This window comes from Pristiophorus japonicus, chromosome 18 (genome assembly GCF_044704955.1).
Source record: "Pristiophorus japonicus isolate sPriJap1 chromosome 18, sPriJap1.hap1, whole genome shotgun sequence".
Lineage (NCBI taxonomy): Eukaryota > Metazoa > Chordata > Chondrichthyes > Pristiophoridae > Pristiophorus > Pristiophorus japonicus.
This window is the reverse complement of record NC_091994.1, coordinates 99,851,090-99,877,275: the sequence shown is the minus strand read 5'-3', so window position 1 is coordinate 99,877,275 and position 26,186 is coordinate 99,851,090. Positions and strand designations below refer to the sequence as shown.

The 26,186-nt window shown below is 45.8% G+C and overlaps 1 protein-coding gene across 1 annotated transcript in view; it reads right to left on the bottom strand.

Moving 5' to 3' along the window:
- Window positions 1–19,976, bottom strand: part of wrap73 (WD repeat containing, antisense to TP73) — a 152,164-nt gene extending 132,188 nt beyond the window's left edge. The window contains exons 1-2 of the mRNA XM_070860467.1: window positions 19,702–19,976; window positions 17,961–18,267 (exon numbers count right to left, since the gene is read on the bottom strand). The gene's annotated coding sequence lies outside the window, so the exon portion shown is untranslated. The remainder of the gene's footprint in view (window positions 1–17,960; window positions 18,268–19,701) is intronic.
- Between the last annotated feature and the right edge of the window lie 6,210 nt (window positions 19,977–26,186).

Below are 26,186 nucleotides of genomic sequence, written 5' to 3'. Positions count from 1 at the left end.
CCCCTTTGAACGTGCCCACACCTGGCTGAAAGAGATGTTCAAATCGCTTTATAACTGTTGAGCAGGAGGTACGTTCCTCTAATGACATGGCATGGACATCATCCCATTTCCAGTTTAGTTTTGCCAGCCAGCTTCTCCCCAGCAATGCTGGGGTGTCTCTGGGGACAATCCACAGGGGAAGTCGGTTCATTGTCCCTTTGTGTGTGACAGAGAGCATGGCACTGCCGAGGACTGGTATGATTTATTTGGTATAGGTCCTTAGTTTGGTGTCGACCCTTGTGAGTTTTGGTCTGTCTCTAAAGCGGCCACAGTTGTTCAAATTGTTGAGCGCCCATGAGAGATTGACTCGCTCCCGTATCCAGCTCCATGTTGACAGGTATCCCGTTGAGTAGGACCCTCATCATTATAGGAGGCGTCCTGTTGTAGGAGCAGCGGCCATTGATCGTGTTGACCCGCTGTACATCGGCGTCCCGGGTACTGTCCCCACCGTCTTCTGGTCCGCTTTCCGACCCATCCGATTCGTATACCAGCCAAGCTGCTGTTTTTTTGCACATGCGGGCCAAATTCCTTGTATTTTCACAGTTCCTGCAAACAGCCTGCTGAAATCGACATCCCCTTGACGAGTGCCCACCCCCACACCTCCAGCACAGACCGGTTCCATTGATCAAAGTGTTCCCAAAGAATGAGCTGCGTCTGGCTGATCTCTCTTGAGCTTCTCTCAGTTTGTAGTTGATTGCTCGCATTGTGGGTTGATGAGGTGTGAACGGTCGTTCCTGTGGCCCCTGATGGCTTCTGGTGCCACTGCCTACTGTCGAGAGCCTGTTCTCCCGGTTTTGTCTGTGGGTGGGGGTAGCAGCTTGTTTAGTGCTGTGAACTTCTTGTTCCGATATTTCGTTCGTTGTCATACTTGCATTGTAAATCAACCTCGTTTCTTCTTCCCCTACCAAGAATGTCTGTGCAACAGTGCTGCTGCCTCTAAGGTCAGGTTCTTGGTCTCTATGAGCTTTCGGAATATGCCTGTGTGGCCTATTCCTTCAATGAAAAAGTCTCTCAGCATTTCTCTCTTCAGTTCATTGGAGAACTCACATAAACTAGCCAACTTCCGAAGTTCCGCCACGAAGTCGGGTATGCTCTGGCCCACACAGCGTCTGTAGTTGTAGAACCTGTGTCTGGCCATGTGTAGGCTGCTCGCTGGCTTCAGGTGATCTCTTACCAATGTGCTCAATTCTTCAAACGACTTGCTTGCTGGTTTCTCGGGTGCCAGCAGATCCTTCATTAAAGCGTATGTTTTCGAGCCACAGCTGGTCAAGAGATGGGCTCTTCTCTTGTCTGCCTTATTGTCGCCTAACCAGTCTTTGGTTACAAAGCTTTGCTGGAGCCTTTCTATAAAGTCCTCTCAATTGTCTCCCGCATTGTACTTTTCATCTGATCCGTTGTTCGCCATTCTGTGGATTCTGTAATCCCGTAACTCGTCGCCACTGTAAAGTCCTGTCCCCTCAGTACAGATTCACACGAGGCATGTAGTGAAGTCAAGGTCACTCTGGACCTGCACCTTTATTTCACAGCTCTGGAATGCTGCACTTGCCTGAGACCTGTCCTTATATACCTGTCTCTTGCAAGTGCACCCCTGGTGGTAAGGTATGCTGGTGGTTACAGGTCATATCTTATTACAGTCATGTATAGCATGTTAGGATACAGTTATATATAATAATGTAAGATACATGACAGTTAATACGGTAATCATGGGCAACCCTAATCTACATATAGACTGGGCAAACCAAATTTGCAGTAATAATGTAGAGGATGAGTTCATGGAATGTATACAGGATGGTCGCGAACCAGGCCGACATCAGCTTGTGGGGTGGAAGTTAAAGGGGAGGTCGCGAGCGTCCCACGCTGTCATCTTGCCAGTTTTGCTGACTCACCAGTTGGCTGCAATTCTTACCTCCTAGCATGGTCTGGGCCGCCTCGTGCAGCACAGCACTCTGTTTTGGGTGCCGGGCTGCAACTCGGGTACCACACTGCCCTGGAGGCCATGCAGAGTGCGCAGCAACCCTCCCCTTTAAGCGAAGGGGAGGGGCGTTGAAACTCGTCAGCGCTACGTGGAGCATCAGCGTAGGGCTGCCGTTTGCGTCCCGTTCGAGCCGCTGGACCCGCCCCAAGAAGTAGAGCATGCGAGTTTGCACTCCACTTCCTCTGAGGGGTGGTAAGGCCAATTCAGCAGCCAGGGCGGGACTTCCGCACCGGTCGCAGGAAGTACCGCCCCGAGCAGGTTACCACCTCCAATTGGAGCAATTTCACCCCCATAATACTGGAGAAATTAATGGGACTAAGTGGCGACAAATCTCCTGGATCTGACCTGCATATTAGTGTTGTAAAAGAGGTAGCTGTAGCGATAGTGGTATTAATCTTCCAGAATTCCCTAGAATCTAGAACAGTCCCCAAGGATTGGAAGGTAACAAACATAACTCCGCTATTTAAGAAAATAAGAGAAAAAATGGGGTACTATAGACCAGTTAGCCCTTCATCTGTTATGTATGTTAACCTGTAAATACCATGTCTAACCACCAGAGGGTTTATCCCCTGGAGTCCCAAGGGATCCCACAATCCCTTGGGAGCACCTGTATATAAGGAGGCCTCACAGGCTGGAGAGGCACTCTGAGATCTGAAATAAAGGACTACGGTTACACCTTACTTTGAGCTTGCGGTATCTAGTCTGACTCTTTATCCAAGACATAACAACATCAGTAGTAGGCAAAATGCTAGAACCAGTTATTAGGAACGTGGTAACAGGGCACTTAGAAAATTGTAATATGATTAGGCAGAGACAACATGGTTTTATGAAAGGGAAATCATATTTGACAAATCTGTTAAGAGTTTTTTGAAGAGGTCACTAGTAGGATGGATAAGGGGGAACCAGTGGATGTAGTGTATTTGCATTTTCAAAAAGCATTTGATAAGGTGCCACACAAGAGGTTAGTACACAAAATTAGGACCAATGAGATTGGGGGTAATATATTGGCATGGATTAAGGATTGGTTAGTGGATAGAAAACAGAGAGTAGGAATAAACGGGACTTTTTCGGGTTGGCAGGCTGTAACTAGCGGGGTACCACAAGGATCAGTGCTTGAGCCTCAGCTATTTACAATCTATAATAATGATTTCGATGAAGGGACTGAGCATAATGTATCCAAGTTTGCTGATGAACAAAGTTAAGTGGGAAAATAAGCTGTGAGGAGGATGCAAAGGAGCTGCAGAGAGATATAGACAGGTTGACTGAGTAGGGAAGAACATGTGTCTCAGTGTTGGCTCTCGAGCATATACAGTACATACCTGGTAACTGGGCACATTTCACTCTCATTGAATACTGGATAACTTGTGCGTGCTCAGTGTCCACTCCTGTATAGCACACGATGGATTTAAAAAAAAAGTCATTTAGAACTCTACAATTGATACATATCTAATTGTCAGTTCCTGTTGGGGTGGTACATATTGGACAGAGGACCCTGTAGTTTACATGTCCTTGTGGAATTATTATGAAGGGGCAAAGGTCATGGAATCAAACTCTGTGACTGCTGTTTAATGAGTTACCAGGATGTCAGGACTATCAAGCTCCACCATCAGGACCCTTTTAGAAATTGAGGCAGTTATAAAAATAAATGATTTAACTTTACTATTTTGGTTAATCGCCACTACTTTGAGTTCACAAGACCCACTGACTTTGAGGAATAACTGAGCACAGGCGTATGAGGGAGGCTGAATTAAACTGCATGGTTGAAGTTGCCAGGGTTAATGACTCGATTTCAGTTTATGTTAATCCAGCTCTTGACGGCCATCAGGCTCAGCATCTCCCCCAAACTGTTTCCAGTCCTTGCTCTTGTTAGCACCATCTTAAAGAAAACGATCTATGAAAGTTATTGAAATACACAGCAGATCTGTCATCATCTGTAAAGGGAGAAGACAAGTTAACATTTCAAGTGAAATTTTTCATCAGAACAATTTCCCACCTGAAATATTGCATCAGACCACAAGATGTGGTCCACCTATCTGATCCCTAAATTTGAAAAATCTCATACCCTACTCTACCTCATATATTCCTCAGCCTTTTGGGGGAGAGAGTTCTAGATACTTGCATCTATTGGGTAATTTTACAAATTTGTGCTCCCAGTGTGGAGATAACCTGCTGAGACATATTTTCAATTTGAGCCTGCGACCCTACTCTATGATTTGATGTCCATTAAAAGTAAAATGAATTAAAATTCACTCGTTAAAGTCTTAACTTGATTTATTGAATGCTTTTTGGGCCAAGGCCCATTGAGCAAGACAGCACCAACATCAAGAAGAATACAAGAGAAGACGAGCTTAATTAGGAAGTCGTGGTCAGGTGGTATCAAGATTGTGTTTAAACACCTGTCAATTGTCAGAGGAAGGGCAGATTGAGGGAGGTAAGGATCATCACAAAGAATGGGTTACAGTAGGAGTTGTGATAAAATGATTTCAACACAGTATATAGAGAGGAGGAGGGAGTTGTAGGATTCTGTTTTTGGAGTTTAAGATCAACAAGAGAGGAAAATTCAGAGGAGGACTGAACCCAATAGTATAGATGAAATAGAAAGGGACAAGGGGGCCGAAATTCAGTGCAGCCAGAAAGCTGATGGTGTTGAGGCCTTTTTTCCCCGATTAGCGCGCAAAATTTGCGGAGGCCATTGGAACCAAGTTCGCTTTTTGACCAAAAAAAATGTTCTAGTCTTATTAGCCCATCAAACCTGAAAATTTGCAGTCTTAATTGGGGCATTATTCCCACGGGAGATTCACCCTTATGGTGATGTGGCAGCTGCCATTACAGCACAGGCGCGAGGGAACAAGCTATTCGGTGCTGCTTTGTAGAGGATGGCCGCAGCTCTGCAAGAGTCGGCGGAGCGTCTAAGTGCTGTCGTATCTGGTGGTTTTCAGACTGTGGCTGCTTGCATGCAGTCTCAGCTGGATACCCCCGAGACCTCAGTGTTGCTTTCGCGGCTGGGTCCACCACGAGCCATGGGGGATCTTCCAGTGTGGCACCACAGCACCGCCCTGACCTCCCTCAGATTGGTAGTGGTGGTATTGTGCGGCCCCTGGTGAATTATTCATGCGGGACCTACCATCTCTGTCACAGGTGGGGCAGACAGTGGTTGAAGGAAAGGGTGGGTGGGACTGGTTTGCCGCACGCTCCTTCCGCTGTCTGCGCTTAGTTTCTGCATGCTCTTGGCGGCAAGACCCGAGGTGCTCAGCGCCCTCCCTGATGTTCTTCCTCCACTTTGGGCAGTCTTGAGCCAGGGATTCCCAGGTGCCGCTGGGGATGTTTCACTTTATCAAGGAGGCTTTGAGAGTGTCCTTGAAACGTTTCCTCCACCCACCTGGGGCTAGCTTGCCGTGTCGAGGCTCTGAGAAGACCGCTTGCTTTGGGAGTCTTGTGTCAGGCATGCGGACGATGTGGCCTGCCCAGCGGAGCTGATCGAGTGTGGTCAGTGCTTCGATGCTGGGGATGTTGGCCTGATCGAGAACACTGACTGATATATATGCAGACTATAGATATACTCTCTGTGTAGTCACTGTATAGTTACATAAGATGGAGACTTGTTACCTGATGTACTATCAATAAGGTTTACATTATGTATATACTATGCTGGCACCACTAGAGGGTGTAACTGGTGGAGACCAGGGTTTCCTGCTCCTGTGGCAGAGGCTGTCCACAGATGGCACTGCGGTGGGAGACCTGAGGGTCACCGGCATAGGTGTGCAGGGCCCAATATAAAAGGCTGCTCACCATGCTTGTGCCTCACTCTGGAGTTGCAAATAAAGGACCAAGGTCACTACAGTTTGAGTACAACACATTGCCTCGTGGAGCCATTCACAAGTGCACTACAGACATAGCACTGACGTTGGTGCATCTGTCCTCCCAATGGATTTGCAGGATCTTGTGGAGGCAGCGTTGGTGGTACTTCTCCAGTGCTTTGAGGTGTCTGTTGGAAATAGTCCACAGTCCCGAAATTGAGTTTTCTCGGCGGTCTCCCTGGTTTCTGGGCGGTCTCCGCTTCGAGCGAGTTTGGTGGAGGCCTCCCGCCGGTAGGGAGAGAAGACTGCTGGGTATCGTCCACCGGTGTGCGCTGCCCAGAAGAGTCCTCCCGCCCGCCGAGCTGCCAGTTTTGTCCGGGCAGGCTTCCGCTCCAGCATGGGGAAAGACCCGCTGCGTGGAGGCAGGTCTAACCTCAACGGTAGTTATGAAGACCTGGGGAAAAAAAAGTTAGTCCACTTTTCTTTACTTTTTTTGCAGGGATTTAGGTGGATGGGAGTCCCCTGAAGGATCTCTCGTGGATTTTTAAAAATATTTAGAATTTTTTTTATTTGGTCAGTAACCCCCTCCCTGGGCCCAACTCAGTCCTCGGCAATACTTTGCTGAAGATTGCATTTGCCGCCAAGAATGGGAGCTGCCGCCCAGAATCGGCGTGCAAGTAACATTTTTGCCGATGGCGGTCTTTCCTAGATTTTTCCATGAAACTTCTGCCCAAAGTACTGTCAGGATCTCAGCGGTGCTTTGGACGGTACTTGGGCGGAACTTAGCTTTCACTAATTTCGGGCGCACGTCTCTGAGCCATATAGGACGGCGGGTATCACTCCTGCCCTGTAGACCATAAGCTTGGTGCCAGATTTTAGGTCCTAGACTTCAAAAACTCTCTTCATCAAGCAACCGAAGGCTGCGCTGGCACACTGAAGGCGGTGTTGGACCTAGTCATCGGCGTCTGCCCTTGCCGACAGTAGGCTCCCGAAGTTTTGGGAAATTGTCCACGTTGTCCAAGGCCTCACCGTGGATTTTGATAACTGGGGGGCAGTGCTGTGTGGCAGGGTCAGGTTGGTGGAGGACCTTTGTCTTACAGATGTTTAGTGTAAGGCCCATGCTTTCGTATGCCTCGGTGAAGATGTTGACGATGGCTTGGAGTTTGCCCTCCGAGTGTACGCAGACGCAAGCGTCGTCTGCGTACTGTAGTTCGATGACAGAGGGTGGGACGACCTTAGATCCAGCCTGGAGGCGGTGGAGGGGGAACAGATTCCCATTTGTTACCGCTCGGAATGCTGAGCTGGGGGCGACATTTCCAGTCTGAGCCCCTGGATTGAGATTTCAATTTTCTCTGTGAATCTTGAGATCTCTATTTCTCTCACACTCTAGTATTTTCTTCCTCTATTTCTATTTCTCTTGCAATCACATTTTCTCATTCTGTTTCCCATTCCCTTTCCTCACTTCTATCTCTCCTTCCTGTTTTGCTCCCTTCCCTCACTCTCTCTCTCTCTCTCTCTCTCCCACTTTCTCTTTCCCTCCCTCCCTCGCGCTCTCCCTCCCCCTTCTCACTCGCCCTCTCTCTTTCCCTCTCCCTCTCTCTTTCCCTCTCCCTGTCTCTCTCCCCTTGAGTGCGGATTCTGTGCTGTACATCCTCAGGTTTAGATCTTACCTTCTTGTCTCTCTACCCGCCCACGGCCCCGAGATCGCTGCCACTCTGCACCGGCCCTAAAAACTTGCGTCGGTTAAAGGGCCGGCTTTTTCAACTCTGAAAATGGGTCCGGGGGCGGAGCGGCAGCAGTGCGCACTTTTAGCGCGTCACTACTGCCGCAAGCCCCACACCGCCGCGAGAGTCAGCGGTGGCCCACACCGCTGCAAGACCTCTCGGACCAAATCTATGTTGGGGCGACCAGTCGAGCCCAAAGCGGCAGCCATTCGATTTTGACGAATGGCCGGCGCAAACGGGCAGTAATGGTCCTTCCCAGGATCGTGAATTTCGAGGCCAAGGAAGCTTATTAAAGAGAAAGGGAGGTTGATGGCCAAAAGTGTGGGAGGGATTGCTGATCAAACAACAAGCTTTTATTTTGATTCTCTGCGGGTGGAGATATTAGAAGAGACTTTGTTGCTGTCCGTAGCTCAGCTGAAAGATGTACCCATAGAATGCCTATTCTGGTCCAGCAGGGAGAAGGTGCTGACTATCATCTGTTCATCAAAGTTCTGATCATTTTCAGTAGGTTTCTACAAAATGAAAGTAGGGACCCCATGGCAGGCTTGGGTCCACCTGACCCTAATATCGAGGACTTACAACCACCACATTGGAAATAGGTGGAAGCAGCTCTAACTTAAACATAATTGTGGAGTTATTTTGAAGATTTGTCAACAGATCAAAATGCTTTTGTGAGTCGGCTCGGTTACTCCAATTTTCACACAGCAAGATCCCACGAACAGCAAATAAGATGAATGACAAGTTAGCCGGTATTTCGTTGTGGGAGTAATATTGGCCAGGACATGAGGAGAACTCCTTGCTCTTCTATGCCGAGTTTAACAGTTTGATCTGCCGAATCTGAAAGAAGGTACCTCTAACAATACAGGACTTCCTCAGTACTGCACTGAAGTGTCAGCCTAGATTATGTGCTCAGGTCCTGAAACGGGCCTTGAAACCACAATCTTCTGACTCAGCGCAAGAATGCTATCAACTGTGGTAACACGGTAATTGGAGATTTTGAACCTACAGGGAACTTGCTGCACTAGGATAAGTTGTGACAAGTGCAGTCAACATTTTTACAGTTTCTTAAAATTAAGCGGCGATGCAGTGACATCACTATGTACATTACCACTGATCAACGTCTAGTGAGACACATCAGACCAGAGACAAATGCCTTGAGAAAATGCAGAGATTATGTTTTCACAATGAAAGTAGAGGAGTTGGTAGGTGTGATACTTTTTGCAATCTTAGGGTTAAGGGCAAGTGCTGCATTGGCTCCATAGCTTGGAGTGGGTTAGAGATGTAAAGAACAATTGGGTCATTGTGTTAGGAGGCTGTAAAGGTAGTTTTGACAGGCTGACTAGTTTTACTCATATGTTTCCAATTGAGGTTGGTTTGGGCTCAGGTGTGTAGTAATGTTTCATTCATCTGGGTCCCTGGAGGCCGACTGGAACAGATGGATAAGGTGGCAGATCAAGGGTGATACGAACCTTCTGGGCAGGTTTGGGCACGTCCATTTTGGCAAAGATTATATTTTCCCAGTACGCCCTGAACAGACTGATAGTCACACACTGAGGCCCTCTAGAGGCTCATTGGAATGAAATACATAGTATGGAGAATACAGGATAAATACATGCGCAGTGCACAGACTGTTCACAGACACATGGTGGCTCACATTACAAATCATAAGCAAGTGATAGTGAACTTTTCTGGATAAGTTATGAAATGATTCATTCTTTCTGATGATTCTACAGGTCTATTGCCTGCCCAAATGCAACAGTGAAGTGTCAGTTTGACTCAGTTGGTAGCACTCTTTTTTTGAAGGTCCTCGGTTCAAGCCCCACTTCTGGGCTTAAGCACATAAGCTGGGTTGACTCCCCAGTGCACTGTTGACAAAGTGTTGTATTGTCAGAGTAACAGTCCTTTGGATAAGGCATTGAACCTCATCTGCCTATTCAGGTTGATGCTGAAGATTCCATGGTACTATTCAAAAAAGAATAGGTAGATCTCTCCGTGCCCTAGCAAACATTCCTCCCTTAAACAACATCACTAAAAACTGATTGACTGGTCATTCATTGCATTGTTATTTGTGGGATCTTGCTGTGTGCTTTACTGGGTGCCACAATTGCTTATGTAATAAGTCACTGCACTCTAAAATCAATCCATTATGTGAAATCCTTTGTGATGTTTCTGAAATGTGGCAAGATGCAATATAAATGCAAGTCTTTTCTTTTCAATTCCATGCACCCATATAAACAGAAATGGCACAAGAGTTAAAGAACCATTGTGACCCAACCTCCTGATTTTTCCCTCCCTTTGGAGAAGCAATCTGTCTCAGCAAGGCACCTCCCCTAATGATCTGATAAATATTGCAGAATTGTAGGCACTCACATCTTAGGATTCCATTGAGCTTCAGCTTCACATACCACCAGACTGTCCTCAATTTATTATATATAATGCAACACATTGACTGCTTCCAACTTTCTTCCCTCATCTCCTGAAAGGTTTGACTCATGACGAGATATGAGGGATGATTCCACAATCCTATGCTTCCAGCAAGGAAGCTACACTTGCAGGAACCGTAGATTGGGGAAGAGCTGCAATACTGATTGTCCAACACATGCTTCCTGTAAGCTCAGCTTCCCACAAGGGCCATGGAATCACCTCTGTGGTTCCATGGGTGCTGCTTGCTATCTGATAACCTATCCACATGGTCATTTTTTGTTCATGAGCCTAGTCAGTGAGTATCAACAGGTATGAACAGACCATTGAAGGCATCACAGCCGTGTCTGATTCTGTCCTCATCTAACATGAATGTGCCAGCACACTGGATAGCAATTGGGACCAGGAAACCTGGCCAATTTTCTCCTCCCTGACCAGAGTGTATCAAGGCCAATTGCAATGTTAGTGTGGCTGAGATCAGCTAACTCAGCACAGACCAGGGATCATACCTGGGTCATTCCCTGATCTGTATTTGCATTTACCAATTGAACCATCAGAGATGATTTTATTAATAGAACCTATTTTGGAGCACCATACAATTTTAGCAAAAGAAAGAAGTCAACATTGAAACAAACACACGATGTACTAACAAGGGCCAACAGTAGTATTAATCATAGCACAAACTGCAGTGTGGGGAGAACAAAACAGTCATTACTCAAATAATTAAATCAAAACATAGCAAGCTTTCATCCCAGCACTAGAAAAAAATTAGTTCTCCCCCCATCCCCTGGCTGCCTTTTTCAACAGAGCCATAATCAGACGTAAGGTAGGATTTGACATCGCAATTCGGGTTAAACCTTGGTGATCATTGTGTGCATCGAAATGTTTTTTTTTAAACTGTTCACCCAATAAGTATTAATGAGTCACAGATAGGTTAGGAAAGTGATGTCTTCATTTTACACAAATAACTTCAAAATGTTTCCACTGTAAGCAGGGCGAATGGTCAATTCCCATTTCCATTCAAAAACAGTGGGACCTTTAACATTGTTGCTTTCTAATACGTTGAAATGCCAATATTATCTTTCTGCGTCAATGCTAAGGATCTTTTGTAGCACAGTACTGGTTAAAAATATTCATAAAATTTCTTGTAATTAATTTTAATCCCTAGAAATTCGCCTGGTTTGCGCCTCCCGTTAGCACCTGCGGGGGCGGTAACGGGGTGCTAAGGGGTTACCGACCAGGTGCGCCAATTTCACTGACATCTGCGAACTTCACTAGCAGTTTTGCGCTGGCGCTAACACTTGCCACCTCGTTCTCTTGCACCCCATAGATCGTGATGTCATCTGGTGGTGGTCAGGAAAGGCAAAATTTATTTCTCTTCCTGGTCTGGTGCCTTCTGATTGACTTTGACCCGGCGATTCCTCAGCCCTCCACTCTCTTAGAGTGCTTGGGGCTGTTATGCATGTAGCGCAGGTCCCATGGTGCCACAGAGACAGCATGAAGATTCATTCAGCCCATCATTGGCCCTTCCCTTTAAGCGAGGGAAGGAGCCTGTACAGAATGCAAAACTGCACTGAACATTGTTCAGCACTCTGCCGCTACCACACACATTAGAGCTAAGGGAAGTGGTAGCGCTTGATTTAGCACTCCACTTCCCTCTTGGAGCGCTAAAGCGGAAGTTCCCGGCGGCAGCAAATCTTTTTCGCCTGCCAATACTTTTGCGCTCTTCCAAAAGTTAGTGCCCCAAATGGGGCGCTACGCAATTTCTAGCCCTTACTGTCTCATTGCTAATTTGATCGCCCACCACTTCTAGATTACCATAAAGGATTAACCATATTTCTTTGCCCCAATTTTCTCCTCTTCTTGAAGGCACTGAGCCATGCTGTGGTGGTGCAGTTCCATGAACACAGACCGCCCTCTAGTACCTCGGTTAGTTGGTCATGCTTCGTGTGAGTTTGCACTGGTTGTTTGACCATGGGAAAGGGCTCATCGCATCTATGCTCAATCCTGTCATCCCAATATTGCCCACACACATGCATTTTTCAACATGGGGTACCGAACAGCAATGATGAGCTGGAGCCTCGAATACTGAGGCTAATTATCACACGCCTACCACCACCCCAGCTGAGATCCACTCACCACAGACTGAGAATCAAGCCTGACATCTTCTGGTCAGCATGGGTCAATACCAATGTTTAATTATTACTACAAACTAGCGATTGGAGTACACTTTGTTGATCACATAGATAATGAGTTGTCACTGGTTCTTTAAATTTTATTCATGTAGCCATATATTACAACCTTTTCTGTGTTAATTAAATCAATAAGACCAACTTACATTCATTTATCACCACTTGTGTAGAACATATCTCATAGCTCTTTACAAGAGGAACAGGAAAACCCAAAGCAAGAAATGGGAAAGTTTCTGACGACGAGATTCAGATCAAAAACGGCTTTTATTTTCGTAGCTCTCCACAGCCCAGTTAAGCAATGTGCAATTTTAAAATGATCATCCTTGTTTTCAAATCCCTCCATGGCCGCGACCAGCCCGATCTCTGTAATCTCCTCCAGCTCTACAACCCTCAAACTATCTGTGCTCCTCTAATTCTAGCCTCTTGAGCATCCCGATTTTAATTGCTCCACCATTGTGACCATGCCTTCAGCTGCCAAGACCCTAAGCTCTGGAATTCCCTCCCTAAACTGCTTTAACTCTCTTTTCTCCTTTAAGACACTCCTTAAAACCTACCTTGTTCCTCTGCCCTAATATCTCCTTACGTGGTTCGGTGTAAAATTTTATCTGATAATACTCCTGTGAAGCCTCTTGGGACGTTTTACTACATTCAAGGTGCTATATAAATACAAGTTGTTGTTGTGAGAGAGCAACCGAAGTGCACCGCTCGGCTACAGATCTTGCACACGAAAGAAATCTACCAGTGGCAATTACAAGCCCAATTTTTGAGTAGGTCTCCCCTACTGCTGCTCGTCTTCAAAGCACAATGAACTGTCCACTAAACATGCTGAGTCAGATTCAACACGTCAGTGGCCTCGTCCACATCATGACGTAAGCGCGCGGATATAAGTGACCAACTCAGTATGTGCCTTCACCATGGCTTGCTGGATGGATGAATATCACACATTGCGGAGCAGGCTCGAGCAACCGTTTGGCCTACTCCTGCTCCTATTTCTTATGTCACCACTGACATTGTTGTTATTGCTTTTCAGGTAAATGTGGGAGAGCAGTGATTTAGGTCATTCTCCTGCAACTCTGACTAAGCTGCTAATTTCTAAGGTGTTAGATTTAAAAGGGCTTTTTGGAGGAGGCAGTAGAATTAGGAAAGTGAAGCAGCTCAGGGAGAGACTGCCAAAGAGCAGGTTGCAGTGACTGAAAGATGGGTCGACAATGTTTGAACAGAGCGAGCTGGGATGAGTAGTAAAACAGAGTCAGGTGAGCAGAGGGTGCAGACTTTGACATATGACTGGAGAAAATTGCTCAGATAAAGTTGAACAGGACCATGGAGGGAATAAAAATGGGGACGTGAATTTTGAAGTTGATGTACCATGAACAGGCACACCAACTTGATTATAACAATTGTTAAGCTTCAGTTGAGTAGCTGAATATAAGTGTCAAAACATTTAAAAATAAGTCCATCACTCCATGATACAAAGTGTGTTTATCATTGTTTGTTTCTTTTGGTTACAGAGTACTTTACCCATCACTGGACCATCCCATAGCCAAGATGGCCCAGTCTTCCCCAGCAGATGAAGGCCCTACATTTGAACATCTCTGGAGTAGTTTGTAAGTCTGCAATTCTGTTTTTTTCCCCCCCAAATAGACTCTGCAGCTCTAATGCAGCTCCCAATTGTCCTCCTACAGAATATTAATATGTATTTGCTGCAAATTCTCTCTAGTCATTGGAGGTGCTTTTGATGAGTAGCAAGCACATAAAACTAGACATTTCCTTGAGGGATGGTGCTCCACTACTGAGAGGCAACACACTGGAAAATATTCAGGGTGAATTCTAGCTCCCCTGATGGCTCAGCAGGAGTCAGACTGCCAGCATTTACTTCTAAGAATAATCTCAATTTTAAAATGGAAAAATATCATCTATCGTCTGTCAAAACTAAAATTCACTGTGTTAACTAATAATAGAAGGTCCAACTACAACACAATACCTTGCCCATAACCAACACCAACCCCTACCGACAGCCTTTACTAATATCACTTTACTCGCCTCTTGAAATTTGGTTGTAATCCAGCTCATAATTTGGTTGTAATCCATAAAGACCAGAAAGGTGGCAGTTTGATTCCCAGTGTACTCTTGATAGAGATGATAATAATAGACTTCAAAAATGAGACGGAGTTCCCAGTCCTTTTCGCGGCCCCGTGAGCTTTGTTGGATAGTTGAGCTATTCACCGTGTTAACCAGCTGAGCCTTGAGCTGGCATCTAAGGAGACCGGTGAGAACAGGGCTTCAGGTCAGGCAACCAGTGGGACTCAGGGCTTTGTGTCAGGGAAACCAGCAGGATTCAGGTCTTTGGGTCAGGAATGAATGGCAGTCAGAGCTTTGGGTCAAGGAAACCAGTAGGAATCAGGACTTTGGATCAGAGAGACTAGCAGGAGTCAGACTGCCAGCATTTTCTTCTAAGAATAATCTAAATTTTAAAATGGAAAAATATCATCTGTCGCCTGTCAAAACTAAAATTCACTGTGTTAACTAACAATAGAAGGTCCAACTACAACACAATACCTTGCCCATAACCAACACCAACCCCTACCAACTGCCTTTACTAATATCCGTTTACTCACCGCTTGGATTTTGGTTGTAATCCAGTTTAGACTGGTAGAATGAATGCCTCCCCTGCCTGCTGTCTGCGAGAATTCTCAATATAATTCCTAGTGGGCATGGGTCCACAGCACCAAAACTAGCCTTAATTCAGCACTAATTGGCAATCTCGCTCAGAGAAACCACAGGCTGGCTGATGTAGAAAATGAGAACTGCCACATTGGCGCAGTAGGGGTGAGGTGCATTGTCGCAGCACAGTAGAGGGAGTTTTGCATTGCAGCTAACTCCTGCTTTCCCCGACCTGGGAATGCTTGATGCTGACATTGGGAGCCTGAAAATGAAGGGGTTATATTTCCCAGCATTCACATCCCTCCATTTGATGAGCACAAAATGCATTAGAAAAGTATTTTTTTTTTTTTTAAAAACGCTTCCATCCTAAGTCAATTAAAATATTTTTTCAGTTGCTTCCCACCAACTGATAATGAATAAGGTTGGCACATCTGAGCTTGGAGCCAGTTTCATTCAATCTCATTTAGTGAATCGTGGCATTCATTTGTTTCAGAGAACCAGACAGTACTTACTTTGATATCCCACAAACCAACCTCTCTGGCAGCAATGAGGCTGTGCCAAATTTACCACAGAACCGAACCGAGGTTTGCATGGACGTTTTTCAGATGAGGGACATGAATGAATCCGTTATGGTGAGTGCAGTCAAGCCGCCTTCTTTTGGTTCACTTTGCTTGTATTGTTAATTGAACAATCATCGAGAAATGTTGGATTATTTAGTGTCACAATATACCGACAGTCTGACAATTGAAAGTGTGGTACATGGGTTGGAGAGGAATTTTCCCAGATTTTTTTCCCCCAAATTGGCCTGGGTTTTTATCTGGTTTTTGCCTCTCCCAGGAGATCACATGGCTCCGGTTGAGGTGAAGTGTAGAATGTTTCACTATAAGGGGTGTCGCAGTTGTGTGGGGCAGACTGGTTGGGCTGGGTGCTCTTTATCTTTCCGCCTTTGTTCATAGGTTTATATGTAACATTTAGGGCTGCTGACCGAAGTCCGTGCAACTCTTTGTCGGCCACGATGGGCCAAAATGACTTCCTGCGCTGTAAATTTCTATCTTTCTATGATAACTGCACCTTCTAATTTTCCTCTGTTGTGATCATTTTTAAAGTATAATGGGCCCGCCGCCATTACTGCCCCGAAATGATCAAAACCGAAAATCCAGCCCAATACTCACTAACTATGACAGATCTACAGAAAAGAGAACTGGAAGTTCATTACTACATGTTATTTGTTGTAAAATGTTGTGATGGATCTTAGGAAGAATAAGCAACTTAAGGTTTCGTTAAGTGACACAGCCAGCAAAACTGGCACATTGGTCCGAAAGAATTTTGTTCCCTTTTTTTCTCCTCCAATTTTCACCTCTTCTGCCCCCAAAGGCACTGGCTCTTGCTGGGGATGTTTACGCAGGTATCGGATACTCTCCAATACTTCATCCGAGTAGCCATTCTATTTGACAGTGGGGGGTGGGGGCAATCCTGTTCTTATCTGACATCCACATAGTTTGTACCAAGAGTCAATGAAAAGTGATGGGGAGTGGCTTATTTTTCTCCCCTCTCTAGTCCCTGCACATATATCTCAAAAGAGGAGGAAGCAAGGTTGTCCACTGTCATCCATCGTATTCATTTTTCATCAAGAAAGTGTTGTAAGACATTCTAAAAGATGGTCTTGCAGAACATGTCTGTTCTGGACAAATCTGAAAGGATTGTGGCACTCTTTTTTTGCAGATGTTATTTTGTTATTGGTGGAATTTACTACAGATCTGTTGTGCTATACAGGTTGAGCATCCGAAAGCCGGAGTTCCAAAATTCGGAATGTTCCGGAATCCGGACACCGGGCCGATCTGTGGTGGGGGTCATCTGGAAACCGGAAAGTGTTCCAAAATCCGGACTCCGCCCGCCTCGGCGGCCCGACTTTGCACCGGCCCTCGGCGGCCCGGCCTTCGGCAGCCCGGCCTCGCCCCTGCCTTGCCCCAGCCCTCGGCGATCCGACCTCCGGCCCGACTTCACCGCGACTTCGCCCGCCCCGGCCCTCGGCGGCTCGACCTCACCACGGCCCTCGGCGACCCGCCTTCCGGCCCGACTTCACCCGCCCCGACTTCGCCGCGACTTCGCCCGCCCCGGCCCTCGGCGCCCCGACCTCACCCCCGGCCCCGGCACCCCGCCTTCTGCCTCCGGCCCCGGCTCCCCCCTTTCTCTCCCCCCTGGCCCCGGCTCCCCCCTTCTCTCCCCCCCTGGCCCCGGCTCCCCCCTTCTCTCCCCCCCTGGCCCCGGCTCCCCCTCTTCTCCCCCCTCTACCCCTTACCTCGGCTGCCAGACCCCACCTACCTCGACTCAGGCAAAGACGTTCCAAAATCCGGAAATACCCGGAATCCAGAACGCCCTCGGCACCCGAGGTTTCGGATTTCGGACACTCAACCTGTACTCTATCAGATGAACAAATGAATGACTGGGCAGTAGGCTAACCAGTGGGATATGGTGGTGGATGCCCCACCTCTGGTAATATCGCATTGCACAGCTCAAGAAAGGAATCACAAAAGCATAGATTGGAAGCTACAGGAGCCATCTTTCCTAATTGTCCATCCATATCAGTACCTAGTGGTTGTGATAGATGCCAACTTCAGCCTGGTCACAACTCTTCAGGACTCACTAAGAAGTGGCAAAGGGCACTTTAATTTTGTCACCTTTTTTCAATGACATCAAAGTCCCAGCACAGGATAGGTTTGTGGCGCACAAAATATATTTCCAAGGAGTTCTTTTTCATGATTTGGAACTCCTAAACATGCACGTGAAGGGCTTCCCCCAACCCATGTGTGAAATCCAGAGCTACTTATTATTTATATTATTGCATCATTCAGCAATTTCACCTGCATACATGAGACCTGTTGTGTTATACTCGCTCACCTAGAATTTCCGTAGGTGTTCGTCTAATCTCCCACTGTAACTTCGGCAGAAGATCAACAAAAACCCCGGAGAAATTATGTAAACGGCGGTTTGTACCTTTTCTCCAGCATTACCGCCAATCTTTCACCAATATTACGGTGGGGCATCAGGGAGCCCCCATTATGCGTTACCTTTTGTTGTTACAAAAATCAAGAATCAATTCTTACTTCTGATAACTACTTAATTTTAATATTTAAAATATTTGTAACCTTACCAGGATAAATCATTTCTGGCTTCTTGGCCGAGTGCTAGTATTCTTGTCTTTGAGTCAGGTTGCGGATTCAAGCCCTACTATGAACTTGAACACATAATCTAAGCTGATGCCTTCAGTGCAGTACTGAGGGAATGCAACATTATCGGAGCTGCCTTCGTTCAAATGAGATGTTAAACCAAGGCCCCATTTGTCTGCTTAGGTGGGCATAACAGATCCTATGGCACTATTTGAAGAACAGCAAGGAGTTTTTCTGGTGTCCTGACCAACAATCTTCCCTTCACTTCAAAAATTAATCCATCGGGACATCCTGAGAATATGATAAGATGCTACATAAGTGCTGGTTCTTTCTTTCAAAGTCAGAATTACAGTAGGTAATGTTAAATTATAGCAGCAATTACATGTTAAATTTGTTAGCTTGGTTTTTGTATATATAATCTTGAAAAATGCAATTCAGTTGGTGAAAAATCAAATGCGTTGAGTAAAAGCACTGTTCCATTCAGAAGAAGCATTAAGTTTGACCTTGTATTACTTCAAGCATATGGTTGTTTTTATTAAAATGCAGTATTAGCAAAAGTATTAACGTTCTTGTAAGTATTTAGTGAAACGGTGGAAGTAAATTATATAATTTCAGATGCCAAATGTAAAATGGTGGAAAATGCATTGGCTATACCTGCAGTCGATGACAAGCTCATGACTCATTGCAGTCACGGTATAACTACGGCCTGGAAAGTCGGCTGCACAGCGCCTGTTTTACAAGGGCTAACCAGCCAACTAAGCTCCCAATATGGCGTGCAGAAAGTGTGAACACATCTCCAGCCGAAAGTGCATCGGCCACCATATTGGATAAGGTAGATGTGCTGGTGGCAGGATCACACGTCAGGAACATTTAAAGGCCAGAATCATTAATTCAAATTAGGGTCCTATGTGCCAAGCAAGATCCGTTCTTTGCCCCAGCGCTTCACTCATTACGTGCTGAATTCGCACAGTGCTGAATTGGCACTAACTGGCAGGAAGGCTCCTATACTTAGCTGAATGTGGGACTGGAAGGGACAGGAGTGCTCCTCCTGACCCCACATTACAAGAATGCAAGTCGTTCCCCCCCACTCCCCTCCCGGCCTCTTACTGGCTCGAGGCCCATTCGTTTACCCTCCTGGCTCAAGACTAGAATGCCAACCCTTCCATCAATTACCTAAGGGCCACTGCGACGTCAGCAGCAGCCCAATCTTCAATTACACTTCGCCGGCAGCTCTGCACAGCTTGCCGATTCCATGGAAATAAGGCCCAGGATCGGGGACGCCTCACCATTCAGGTGCAGGGATTGTACCCAGTGTCGCCCAACATTGGGCGTGCCCGAATTTCTAGGTCTACGTTTTCATTGTCATATGCAGGGCCTTTGGTTTTTGGCTTTCAAAGAAAATGCACCAAATTGTGACATGTAATCCCCAAAACGCTGGTAAAAATCCTGCAATCCCGTGCAATAAAACAAATGAACTTATTCAGTCATTTTAAAGAAGTGGTCCCGGACAAACTATATTCAGGGCTATACAGTATTTGAGTTATTGGCTGTAATTTGAATTGTCAGTTTGCTTGGGGTTCTGTCAACTTTTTTTGAAGTTTTTTTTAGGTTAGCATATATGTAAAACTATTGTTCTGGGTTTATACTTTCTATCCTGTTAAATATTTTATATACCTCTATAAGGCCTCCTCTGCCACATCTATTTTCACAAGTGTAAAGCTTTACCTTATTAATTCATGTGCTCGGAATTTCCCGGGAGTTCTCTTGGTTGGCCAGCAGGGTTTCTGCTGATCGTCTACTTTCGTTCGTTACAAGACAAGTTACTGGACAGGAATACCCCTTGAAATGCGCATACTGTGATGCATATAAAATAAGCATTTAACCCTTTTCAACTGAGCTCTGGTTCCCTCCTAAATGTGAACTTTTCCCTCCTCAAATGTCTTGTTCCCGCCAATACCTGTCCTACCGGAGGGAAGCTGTGTGTCTAATAGCCTTGGCCCGGGCAGAGTGTAATGAAGGAACGAGGCAGAGTCGAAGTATCCTTTGACACACTAATTCTGTACCAAACCAAGCCTGTCCGCTAGAAGCTCTGTTACACCATCTGCAGCACCAACCAAATAGTGAATGGGCTCTATTACTACTGAGCGAGGGAGTTAAAATGTTCTCAGCCACTCATAGCCACAGGACACACAAACACCTTGCCTGCCTTTAAAAATAACTGATTTTAATTGCAAAATACTGCGCTATAAAACTACAGCTTTTGGCTTCTGAGACTCAATTTGTTCCTTTTAGTTTACTTGAGGTCTGTTCAATCTAAAGGCCATCATATCACAGAATTCAACCAAACATTTTGCCTTGAATCAAGATTTCTAGGAACTGCAAATGTAAACAGCTGAAGCAGCAACCTGGACTTTACAGTTGGTTCCAGCACAGCCCAGGTCGAGGGAAGGGAAACTCAGCAACCTATAGACAGGTGGGGTTAGCTTCTTTGCATGACACCCGGGCGCAAAACTGGTGTTGTGGATCACCTGTCCATTATTTCTATAACGGGGAGCAAGTTATAAATATACCTCATGGCCTCCAAAACTGGGTGGCATGTATCAGCATGTTTGTTCCGAAAGGCAGATGTTTCCTGTCGATAGGTGGCCCATAACCTGTGCTTATCCTTAATGTCCTGTTTGAATTCAAGTTGAACTACAAATCCCCAATCCTATCCATCACGGAGACCTCCGCGTTGCCTGCCCCTTCCCTTGCCTGCCTCTTTTTTTTCCACTGTCGCTGAAACCCTTATCCATGCTTTTGTTATCTCCAGACTCAACTTCTCCAACATCGTCCTTCCTGGTCTCCCGAGCTCCAACCTCCACAAACTCCATGTTTTTCAAAACTCTGCTGCCTGCATCCTTTTGCACACTAAGCTCTGCTAGCCCCTTATTCTAGTCCTCACTAACTCCTATTGGTTATCTGTACATTAAATTCTAAATCCTCGCCCTCATCTACAGATCCCTCCAGGGCCTCACGCTGCCCTACCTTTGCATTCTCCTCTCACCTTGCATCCCATCCTTTGCACTTTGATCCTCCGCATCGTGCCTCCTGTGCATCCCTTTCTCTTTCTGTTTCACTATCAGTTGCAGAGCCTTCAGCCATCTCAGCCCTAATTTCTGGTACTCCCTGCCTGAATCCCTACATTTGGATATTTTTGCCCCACCTTTAAAAGCCTGCTCGAAATCTTTCTATTCAACCGTGCTTGTGGTCACCTCTCCTAACTCTTCTAACTTCTTCTAACTCAGTGTCCATTTCTACTCTATGAAATGGCTAGGGCATTTTCTACATTAAAGGCACCATATAAATGCAAGTTGTTGATGTCCTTATAGACAGTCAGCCCTATAAATAGATGCTTTCTTGCAAAGGTTGCATCTCATTAATGCGTCGTTTCCCTGTGTTTTAAAAAATTACGGCCTGCCTTATTTTAGTCAGCTGTGAATTGGAGAGGGGCAGGGTGATGTATGAATACGTACAGAGGCAAGGCACGGATTCTCAGTGCCAAGGTCCAAGTCTCTCAAACACTGTCAGGAACACGCACAATGTAAATATCTGTTGCATCTCATAGGAAGGGAAAATCAGAAAGCAATTGTACCCCACTTGGTCAAGACATTGTAAGGATTCTAGAGGAAAAAAATAAATATTTTTCTTCACGTAAATGATAATCTTACGTGGATATAATGTAAGCTCCCCCTTCAGCTTAATTGGTTGCTTCCATTATATTTTCCCTGTGATGTCACTAGAGGGCTCCATTGAGTGCAATTTTAGATCAACCAGCTCCCAACAAAACACAAACTGTCTCAGAACTAATTGTACAGATTGATATGGTAAAACATCATGAATTACATTTTGTGAGCCCCAGAAGGCCTGAAAATCTGGGTAATAAAAACAGAATTTGACTTAATCATCATTACAAACCAGTGGCCCTCATCATGATCCATTTTTATTTATTGAAACCCATCATTTCTCACCATAAATTAGTACCTAACATCTCCACTTCAGAGGAAGGGGAGACTGAGGAACAGTTATTATATTTGGTTGTCCTCTTGTGTTACTGACCTGGAAAGGAGTGCGAGGCATCTGTTGAACACTGGGCCATGTTACAATTAAGTCACAATTAAAAGCCCGGTTCACGGGACAGTGTTGTGTCGGAGCCATCCACAGTCCAAAATCGGACATGGGTTGGACAGGGAGCAGACCATACACAGGAAGCTTTCTGTATTGAAACAACAATGTGTGGACACACACAGCGCAGGTGCGAAATGGGTCGCTGACACGTGTATTTTACTATTTAGTTTTCAGTTACCACAATTCTAGTTGTCAAAACCAGATCCCCTACTATTAAAAAGTTACTATACTACAGGTTAACCTACTACAGGGTTAGACAGCACAGTCCCACACTGTACAGTGGGCTCTATTTGTAATGGACACACTTTCTCCAGGCAATTTGGCCAATCCACATCTGCCCAAACAAAGGATGCTAATTTATCCAAATGTTTGTTCAGATTGGACAATCTTTTTGTTCCTATACACTGTGACCTGTGCATGACAGGTTCCAGCCTCCCCGACTCCTCACACTCCAGTTCCCCGACCCTCTGCTCTCCAGACTCTCCACCCTCTAATCCCACCACCCTAACTCTCTGCTGTCTCGCCCTGCCTGACGCATGCTTGCCTCCGGTGGAATGCACAGCTGTAATCGGTCTGATATGTTCTCTTACCATGGCCATCAACCAGATAAATTCAGTCTGCGGGTGGTAAGTCTACTTAAGCGGCATATGTTGGAGGTATGAAGAGCTAATGTCCTAACTGTAGTTGTAAAGCAAACACATAGAAATCCCGCTCCACAGCGCCCGATTTTTCGGCGCTACAGGTGCCGTTTTGTATCCAAAATGGTGTCCGCATGCGCACACTTCTGGTGCAGGCTGTACCGGATGACATTTTGGTGAGGTCAATGGCACCAGCGCAGGGAGCGTCTTCCGGAAATATGCAGAGTGCGCAGATCATGACATCAATCAGCGTGCAACACTGATCTGACGCCAACACTCCCATTTTCAACTTCAACACTGAAGCTAATGCTCTCTCTTAACCTCCCACAGCTGAACGTGTGTTCAACAGCAGGCAGTATATCCCGCCAGCACTATTTAAAGGGATCATCACCTGCTCTCCGTTTACTTGGTGATTGATTTCTACTGGTTCTTTCTGAGTTTGTAGAGGTGTTTCTTGGTTTGGTGTCTTATTTGAATTCTCAAGGGAGTGGTAGGGCAGGTTACTTCAAGGCTCCTGCTCCGATCAGTTGCTCCCACACATAAGTTTGCCTCCCCCTTGTCCTGTAGCATTATGGGGAGAATGAGCAGAGGCGACACAGAGGAGGACAAGCTGCTCGAAGAGGGATAAGGGGGGGAGAAGGGCTCTCGGGGGGAGGGCAAACTCACCCAGGGTCTTCAGGGAGCAATTCTTTAAACTCGACCTCAACAAGGAACAGGACCAAGTGCAATGTAGCCAAATTTGCTGGTGATACAAAGATAGGTGGGAAAGCAAGTTGTGAGATGGATGCAAAGAATCTGCAAAAGGATATAGATAGGCTAAATGAGTGGGCAAAAATTTGGCAGATGGAATATAATGTGGGAAAATGTGAGGTTATCCACTTTGGTAAGAAAAATGAAAAAGCAAATTATTATTTAAATGGGGAGAGGTTACAGAGGGAGTGCATGTACATGTGCATGTACATGAAACTCAAACAGTTAGCATGCAGGTACAGCAGGTAATTAGGAAAGCAAATGGAATGTTGGTCTTTATTGCAAAGGGGATGGAGTATTAAAGTAAGGAAGTCCTGCTACAACTGTATAGGGCATTGGTGAGACTAGACCTAGAATACTGTATAGAATATGATCTCCTTATTTAAGAAAGGATATACTTGCATTGGAAGCGATTCAGAGAATGTTCACAAGATGATTCCTGAGATGAAGGGGTTGTCATATGAAGAATGGTTGAGCAGGTTTGGCCTAAACTCATTGGAGTTTAGAAGAATGAGAGGTGATCATATTGAAACGTATAAGATTTTGAGGGGGCTCTCGTGGGGGGAATCTAGAACTAGGGGGCATTGTCTCAGAATAAGGGGTCGCCCATTTAAAATGGAAATGAGAAGGAATTTCTTCTCTCAAAGGGTCGTGAGTCTTTGGAATTCTCTACCCCAGAGAGCTGTGCAGGATGGGTCTTTGAATATATTTAAGTTGGAGATAGATGGATTTTTGAGCGATAAGGGAGTCAAGGATTATGGGGAGAGGGCAGGGAAGTGGAATTTGAGGCCAAAATCAGATCTGCCATGATCTTATTGAATGGAGGAGCCGGCTAGAGGGGCCAGATGGCCAACTTCTGCTCCTATTTCTTATGTTCTTATGCATACAATGTCTCCACATCACTAAGGAGGTGCTCACTAAAATCTGCCACCTGCCTGCAGGCAGACTGCAGCTTCAGAGCAGGGTGAAGGCCCCATTGCCAGTAGCTGGGAAGGTGAGCGTAGTCATGAATCTTTATGCATTGGGCTCTTTTCAAGCTGCACCTGCCTGCAGGCAGACTGCAGCTTCAGAGCAGGGTGAAGGCCCCATTGCCAGTAGCTGGGAAGGTGAGCGTAGTCATGAATCTTTATGCATTGGGCTCTTTTCAAGCTGCAGCAGGTGACATTTGCAATATCTCACAATTCACCGTTGCATAAGGTAGGTGACTGAGACTCTGTATGCAAACATAGAAACATAGAAACATAGAAAATAGGTGCAGGAGTAGGCCATTCAGCTCTTCTAGCCTGCACCGCCATTCAATGAGTTCATGGCTGAACATTCAACTTCAGTACCCCATTCCTGCTTTCTCGCCATACCCCTTGATCCCCCTAGTAGTAAGGACCTCATCTAACTCCTTTTTGAATATATTTAGTGAATTGGCCTCAACAACTTTCTGTGGTAGAGAATTCCACAGGTTCACCACTCTCTGGGTGAAGAAGTTCCTCCGCATCTCGGTCCTAAATGGCTTACCCCTTATCCTTAGACTGTGACCTCTGGTTCTGGACTTCCCCAACATTGGGAACATTCTTCCTGCATCTAACCTGTCTAACCCCGTCAGAATTTTAAATGTTTCTAAGAGGTCCCCTCTCATTCTTCTGAACTCCAGTGAATACAAGCCCAGTTGATCCAGTCTTTCTTGATAGGTCAGTCCCGCCATCCCGGGAATCAGTCTGGTGAACCTTCGCTGCACTCCCTCAATAGCAAGAATGTCCTTCCTCAGGTTAGGAGACCAAAACTGTACACAATACTCCAGGTGTGGCCTCACCAATGCCCTGTACAACTGTAGCAACACCTCCCTGCCCCTGTACTCAAATCCCCTTGCTATGAAGGCCAACATGCCATTTGCTTTCTTAACCGCCTGCTGCACCTGCATGCCAACCTTCAATGACTGATGTACCATGACACCCAGGTCTCTTTGCACCTCCCCTTTTCCTAATCTGTCACCATTCAGATAATAGTCTGTCTCTCTGTTTTTACCACCAAAGTGGATAACCTCACATTTATCCACATTATACTTCATCTGCCATGCATTTGCCCACTCACCTATCCAAGTCGCTCTGCAGCCTCACAGCATCCTCCTCGCAGCTCACACTGCCACCCAACTTAGTGTCATCCGCAAATTTGGAGATACTACATTTAATCCCCTCATCTAAATCATTAATGTACAGTGTAAACAGCTGGGGCCCCAGCACAGAACCTTGCGGTACCCCACTAGTCACTGCCTGCCATTCTGAAAAGTACCCATTTACTCCTACTCTTTGCTTCCTGTCTGACAACCAGTTCTCAATCCATGTCAGTACACTACCCCCAATCCCATGTGCTCTAACTTTGCACATCAATCTCTTGTGTGGGACCTTGTCGAACGCCTTCTGAAAGTCCAAATATACCACATCAACTGGTTCTCCCTTATCCACTCTACTGGAAACATCCTCAAAAAATTCCAGAAGATTTGTCAAGCATGATTTCCCTTTCACAAATCCATGCTGACTTGGACCTATCATGTCACCTCTTTCCAAATGCACTGCTATGACATCCTTAATAATTGATTCCATCATTTTACCCACTACCGATGTCAGGCTGACCGGTCTATAATTCCCTGTTTTCTCTCTCCCTCCT